Raw genomic sequence first — 7,347 nt, 5'->3', positions numbered from 1 at the left:
CTGTAGCAGATCAACTCGATGTGCCAAGAACTGCACATCTGCTTCTCAGGTTGCAACTTCCTACCAGCAGGAGATCGCCATCATCGTGGAAATCCTCCTGCAGGTCTAGCAGGAACACTGATGCCCAGCACCTGTCAACAGGCTGCTCTAAGGCAGTGCCAATCTGCTGCCCTGAAAGAACCTGGTGGCCGGCACTGGGGCTGGGCTTGGAGCTCAGTGAGCACAGCATCCACCTGTATCCTGTGTGCTTTGGCAAGTGCAAGAGGCTTCTGGTGGCCAAGCTCTACATTAGCTATGCATGGCCTGCATCCAGTGCCTCAACTGCCACCTCATGTGCCCTCCACAAAAGTTCATGGCACACTCACGCAAGGCTGTGGAGAACAGCACCTGCCATTGGACCTCGGAGTCAGAAAAGTGGACACCAAATCTTGGTGAGCCAGGACTACACAGGCAAGGAGTAGCAGGTGTGCCTGGGCCGCTTGTGGACGACATAAAGGAGAATTTCAATTGGCAATAGGTTGCCCTGGGTCTCCTCCAAGTCCTCCCAGCCTCTGTAACATCCAAAACACATGCTGCTACCTTCCAGTATTCTTGCATCTTCTGAGAAGGAAAAGTAGTCCAGTTGCTTGTGGATCTGGGCTTCATTCACACTCTCCAGTGCCTGTCTACTTTCAGACTCTTGGTTTCAAAAAGTGAAAAAGAGTGCTCCCCACATATGCTGGCCCTAATCTAATGCAGCTTTAACTGCTACAAGACCTCCTAGACTCCTGTGGCCTCTACCATTATTGTGGCCCTTGCACCATGGTCCTTGCACCATCATTCCTACATAATGTGGTCAGCAGCCCACTCATCACCACTGTTGTCTTGGTCCCAAGCCTCTCACTATTTGCATCCAGCCATGGAAGCAAAAGTGAAAGCTGACCACAGTCACTCCATGTACCCTAGAGATTCTTGGACCTGTATCTGCTCCTGAAGAGGACAAGGACTCAAAGGACAAAGTTGAAATCAAAAATAGAAAGGAATTCACCTCCTGCTTGTCTTCACTGTCCTTTACCTTGCCCAGCTCTGCCAAGGAGCTCAGTTGCCCAGGAGTTCAGCCCTGCCTGCAGCTGCCCCAGATGCTGCAGCCAAAATGGTCATTCTAAGCAGGCTGGAGGCAGAGCTGGAGCACTTCTAAATGGCCCAGAAGGGTGGGCTGGACAACAGGAAGCCAAAGAAAAGTTTGTGAACAAGGTGATCAAGATGCATGTGAAGCAGAAGAAGCTGAGTGTGGTCCTGAAGGCCAAAAGAAGCCTGGACAAGGAGGTGAACTTCCTGCATTTGGCCAAAAAAGAGAAGCTTCCCATTATCACAAGAATTGCTCTATGACAAATTTTAAGGGGTGGACTACACTGGTGTGTCACTCAGCTGCAGAAATTTAATTAATTCATTTGAACTGATGCATAGTATTTGTCACATGGGTATGTGAAACTGTATCAATTAGTAATGTGTTAAAATGTATCCAGCCACTCAAGAAACCATGAAAATTTAGTTTGTTTCCATTCTCCACAAAAATACTAAAACACATTTGAGGTGTTTTCATTTTTTCCTCTCTGTATTTTGATGATGCCCTAAGAATCATTTATTTTCCTAGTCCCACATGATAAAACAACATCCTCACTCAAGTCTTTCATGCATCACTGGTTTTACTTGTGTAGGATAGATTCTCCATTGTGTGGTATCTTGATGAGAGAGATGCATTTCAAATTGTAATGTTCATTTTAAGGTTAATTTGTGTAAAGTTTTCTGCAACATACTGTTGTAAACTAGGTATGTGAGTGTCTGACTTCATATAGTTATGCCAGCACCAGAGGTCATTTTGCTCTTATTCATATACTAATCTACTTGATGAAACATGGTCTCAAATGATTAATTTAATTTGGATATTCCTTGATTGCATTCTCTTTTTTGAACTGTTTCTATTTATTTGGATCATTTTTCCTTATAGTTTCATTTTTTTTCACCTATAACATGGGAAAAATGAGAGTATGCATCCTCACTCCCCTAAGAGTTTTATAAAAAAGCTTCATGTGCACTTTGTAACAGAGAAGTCAAAATCCTCATTACCTACTATTTGCCAAATGCAGGATAACTGTGAAATATATATATTTCATACAAAGTTTGTCTTGGAGCGAGAAAAGCTCAGATTAAGGTAAGAGAAGACAAAATTTTGAGTAACTTGAAGTCAGGACCCAGCAGATGCAGGACCTAGAATAGGCAGTGGAATCTTTCAGGAGTTAAGTCTAGAGAACTGAATTGAGGAGCAATATTTCAAGAGTTGTAAAGTCAATAAACATGGGTTTGATCCTGAGCATTAACTGTAGAAATAGTATAAATAGGTATTCCCCATATTCTAAATATTTTACTTAGACAATGTTTCCATGAAATAGAACAAATCATTTATCTCCATCTCAAGGTTCAGATGGGTTACACAAACTGCCCAAGGTCACACAACATGAGTCACAAAAAAGAAAGGTGAATTCATGATTATATGTTCACAACTTCTGAGTGTTCAACTATTCTATTTCAGGTATTGAACTAACTGGTTTCTGAGTGATCTTGTTTTAGATTGAGAAAACTCCAACCATTGGGTTATGTGTGAGGTCCAATTATTGCCATTTCTAGGTTTCTTTTCTGAAATTTTAGGATAAAAATGGAAAGCTACTGAAGTCACAACACAGCTATTTGCATTTCTGGATAAAACAGGAGATTCATTTGTTGCCACATAAATTAGAGCAGAAAGTTACTGAAATACTTAATAGTAGGATTGAAATATTTGGTGGCAGGTAGCAGTAATTAGTGAAAAAAATGAGTTATTTGATGTTTGTAGACACACAGCCTTCTCAAACTTTATACTGAAGTATAAAATTCATGCATGTATTGTTATAAATTTCTCTTGGTATTGCATGTGTCTATCTTAATGTTTAATTCAGCAAAAGTATTTTAAATAAATAAATAACATTGTCCTCAGTGACAGTACAAAATTGAAATTTTCCATTTAAAAGTACAATGAGACTAAAATATTTATAATGAGATTAGCAGTGAACTGAAAAACAGCCATACAAATATTATTGTTTTTTTTTTCTTCTTTCTCTCTCTCTCCTTTCTTATAGTTTTATGGGGTACAAATAATTCACCTTCGACATCTTGTTGTAAGCCAGAAAAATGCCCATAATACAGGTAAACATTTGAAAGCTTTGGAGATGGCCTAAGAATTCTCTCTTAAATCAGACATCTACTTTTTACTTAAGAATTTCACTGCTCAGCTCCAGCCAGTGTGAATCTTAAGATCAGACTAGTAAAAATTTGAACATACATAAATGTAGAGGTATCTGTGCCTTAAAAAGAATCTATTCTTTTACATACTGGATAAGTTGGCCAATTATGAAGGACAAAATTATCTCTGAGCTCTGCAGGTGGGAACATGAGCCCCGGAATAATTTTTCTCAATAACAGCAGTTGGGTGCATGGACTAGTGTGTGTGTGTGTAATTGTGTGTGTGTGTGTGTGTGCATGCACATGAAAGCACACACATTTTGAGGCTTAAAGCCAGTGTCTATTTAAACTTTAGCCCTACCAGATACAGTTCCACCATGGGAAAGTTAATCCCAGTGTCTCCCTTGTGAACTAGGGTGTTTCTGGTTCTTTTCACCACCTGGCTGGGTTCTAGAATGTTTTGACTTCCTGTTTGAGTCTTGATCCTGCACACACATGGATCTTAGATGGTCCATAAGGAAGCTGTAGTCAACTTTCCAATGGGGTGAAAAAAATACAGTCACCTTATGTGCCCCTAGGAAGGCTGATTGCTCTTGTGCTCAGAAGGTGGATGTTCAAGGGTGCAGACAGAGTTGGTACATAATATTTCTTTTAACAATTCAAACTGATTAAAAATAACTAGCATAATGTATTGGATCTTGTCACCTAGGTATAAATTTATGAATTCATGATATTTTTCTTTAAACAGAAAATCCTCTAGCTAACTTAGGAAGATACTGAACTACCAGTTCATTGTTTTGAAAGTTGGGCAATAGAGGATAAAAATTTAAATACATATTTTACCTCTTTTATAGCAATGGGGAGAATGGCAGAAGGGCAGGGAGATCTTGCTTTTATCATTTTCTTTAAGAGCCAAGGGGCCATATTTAGGGATAGTGGCCCTAAACTCTGCCACTATCTTGTATACTTGTTTACAATTTGCCATTCAGCAGAATTTTGAACTGATTTCTAATTCCTGTTTTCATTTCTAAACTCACAGCCTCATGTTTGGTGGTGATGATGGATTTCTGGTGCCCCAGTGTCAGGGAGAATAAGTGAAAAGGACACCTTGGAAGAACTGGGTCATTCCAGAGGTGAGAATTAAAAGTAAATTAATTAATTTGTTTTCATATTGAACCCTGCTTTTTGAGTGTGCTAAATATAGGATTCAACAAACAACCAAAAGATAGACTCGATTTGCTATCATTTTTCCATAGTAAGAGAAAAGAGGAAAAAAATATTTTGATTTAAGCTACAGTCTGAAGCTGAGGTTGGAGACCCCTGGCGAGGGTTCCTGGTTTTTAGGCGAGGAGGTCACAGGAGTACTGCTGCCTGGGGATCAAGCTGAAGTTTCTGGAATGATGGAAAAAACCTCACCTGATTCTTTTCCTCAGCAAATTCTTAACTAATAACAGGAGCCAGCTGAGAAAACACAGAGGTGCTTTGACCACAGCAGATCCCAACCTCCTCAGAAATTTCCAGGCCTCTTGTTCTCTGTAAGATTCCAGACAGATAAAATTGTCCTGGCCCTGCACCATTCCTGGCATCATCTAAATCTTATTCTGATTAGGATCCCAGGCTTTTTGATGCACTCAATAGTGACATTCTCTGTGTTGTGCTCCTATATATACATAGAAAAATTTTATCAGGTTCATTCTTTTTTTACTATTTCCTTTTCTTACCGGTTTCTCTTTTTACTTCATTTCTTTTTGTCTAATACTTGGAACTTCTATTCTTCCCTTCTTCCCTCCTTAGTGTAGGTTAGCTTCCAAGTGTCAGAGAAAACATTTGATCTTTGTGTTTTGGGGGATTGACTTATCTCACTTAGCATGGTAATATCCAGATCCATCCATTTACTGGCAAATGTTATAAAGTCATTCTACATAATTGTTGATATATATATACACACACACAAACACACCTAGGTTGACTAGGTTGACTCCATAGCTTAGATATTGTGAATTGTGCTGCTGAAGACATTGATGTAACTGCCTCACTATAGTGTGTTGAGGATAGCCTCTTCAACAAATGGTGCTGGAAAAACTGGAAATTCTTATATAGTCAAATGAAATTTAATCCCTATCAGAACAGAACTCAAAGCATATCAAAAGCCTTGGAAGTAGACAAGAACCCCCTGCATCTAGTAGAATAAAATGTAGGCCCAACACTCTAACATCTAGGCTCAGGAACTGAATTCCTAAAATACACTCATAAAGTTCAAGTATTAAAATCAAACATCCACAAATGGGATGCCATCAACCTGAAAAGTGTTAAAATTGATGAGCAGTCATCCTGGATAGAAAACTTTGTTGCGAGACCAGAAGATTTTGAGATAATGGAAAGCTCCATTCCACATAAGGCCTTGTCTCTTTAGCACAGCAGCAGGAATATAGCCACTTACTGATGTGTATGAAAATGGAATTTAAGAAAGTCTATCAAAAATGTTAGCTTTGAGGGTTATGGTTAGATAAAGAAATCCTTTTCTTAGCCAGGCTTGGTGGCACAGTCCTGTAATTCTATCAGTTGTTGAATCTGAGAAAGAAGGACCCCAAATTCAAAGCCAGTCTCAGTTATGGCAAGACACTAAGCAATTCAGTGAGACCCCTGTCTCTAAATAAAATACAAAATAGGACTGTGAATGTGGGTCAGTGTTTGAGTGCCCCTGAGTTCAATTCCTCGTACAAAAAAAGAGCAAGAAATAAAAGAAAAAGAAAGAAAGAAATTTTTCACCATATGAGGATGATCTGCTTACAGCCAACCCCAAGTATTCACTCATATTTTCAAATAATATATTGCTCCATTAAACCACCTCACCTCATGTGGAAATGAGGTGTCCGCTGAGATGGCTCCATTTTGTAAATAAGTCACCTATCTGGGATTCCAGATTAGCAATGAGCATAATTTTAATGTCAGATTTAAGGCTGGTCATCTTGATTCTTATTGAAGTCAGGAACCAAAAACTGGTAAATAGGTTTCTAGAAATGTCAGTGTTATAATTTAGATATTAGTTTTCCTTCAAAAGCTCATACACAAAACAATGAAAGAAGGTTTAGATTTTAAATGATTTGTTTATGAGAGTCTTCCCTATTCAGTGCATTAATACTCTAATAGGGATCGAGTGGTAACTTGAAGCATGTAGGGAATGGTGGGAGGAAGAAAGTCCCTGGGCTCAGGCTTTTTTAGGTTTATGTTGTGAACTTCTTGAGCACAGCATTTCCTGCTTACTGGCACAATTTTCCCAACTACTTTCCTTCATCACTCTCTCCAGTCATGATGTTCTGCCTCATCTCAGGCCATGAGAAATATAGTTAGGTATCTCTGAACTGAGACCTCTGAAATTGTTAGCCCCTAGAAAAAGCTTTTCTCTCAAAAACTTTTCTGGTACAGAATTTTGGTCACAGCCATACAAAAGGTAAATAAAACGGTCAAATTCTCCCATATTTGAGGAAAACTCCTGTGAGGCCTTCAAAGGAACACACAAAATATTTTTTTTTATTTAGAGAGAGAGAGAGAGAGAGAGAGAATTTTAATATTTATTTATTTATTTTTAGTTCTCGTTGGACACAACATCTTTGTTTGTATGTGGTGCTGAGGATCGAACCTGGACCACATGCATGCCAGGCGAGCACGCTACTACTTGAGCCACATCCCCAGCCCCCACACAGAATACTTGACTCATACACCAGAATTCCAAGCTTTCATTGACAAGTTAAAATTGCCAGTCTTATAGCAGCTCCTGGTCTAAGATGTCTGAAACAGAAAAGGTGTTAATACTATATGTATAAATGAGAACCAAGGTATATCCTTGAAGTTCTCATACACACATTAAAGACATACTGTGATCAGTGATCTGTTTGTCAGAACAGCTTGCCCATACAGTGAAGAGTGAGTTCTCCTTCCTTTGGGGTATGATTGCTACTTGTTGCATATGATAAGAGGTTGAGAATCCCACTCTGAAGCATTTACTTTGGGGAAAGATTTCAACAGTGTACAGCAGAGATGAGAAATTTCAGAAGATTTCACAAAGTAGGAAATATTCAAATGACACATAAA

General features: G+C 39.0%; 1 pseudogene; it reads left to right on the top strand.

The window, feature by feature from the left end:
- Positions 1-688: 688 nt before the first annotated feature.
- Positions 689-2,864, top strand: LOC125610900 (annotated as a pseudogene).
- The last annotated feature ends 4,483 nt before the right edge of the window (positions 2,865-7,347 follow it).

The sequence above is a fragment of the Marmota marmota genome, unplaced genomic scaffold (assembly GCF_001458135.2).
Source record: "Marmota marmota marmota unplaced genomic scaffold, marMar, whole genome shotgun sequence".
Classification (NCBI taxonomy): Eukaryota; Metazoa; Chordata; class Mammalia; order Rodentia; family Sciuridae; genus Marmota; species Marmota marmota.
This window is presented reverse-complemented; position numbering and strand designations above follow the sequence as displayed.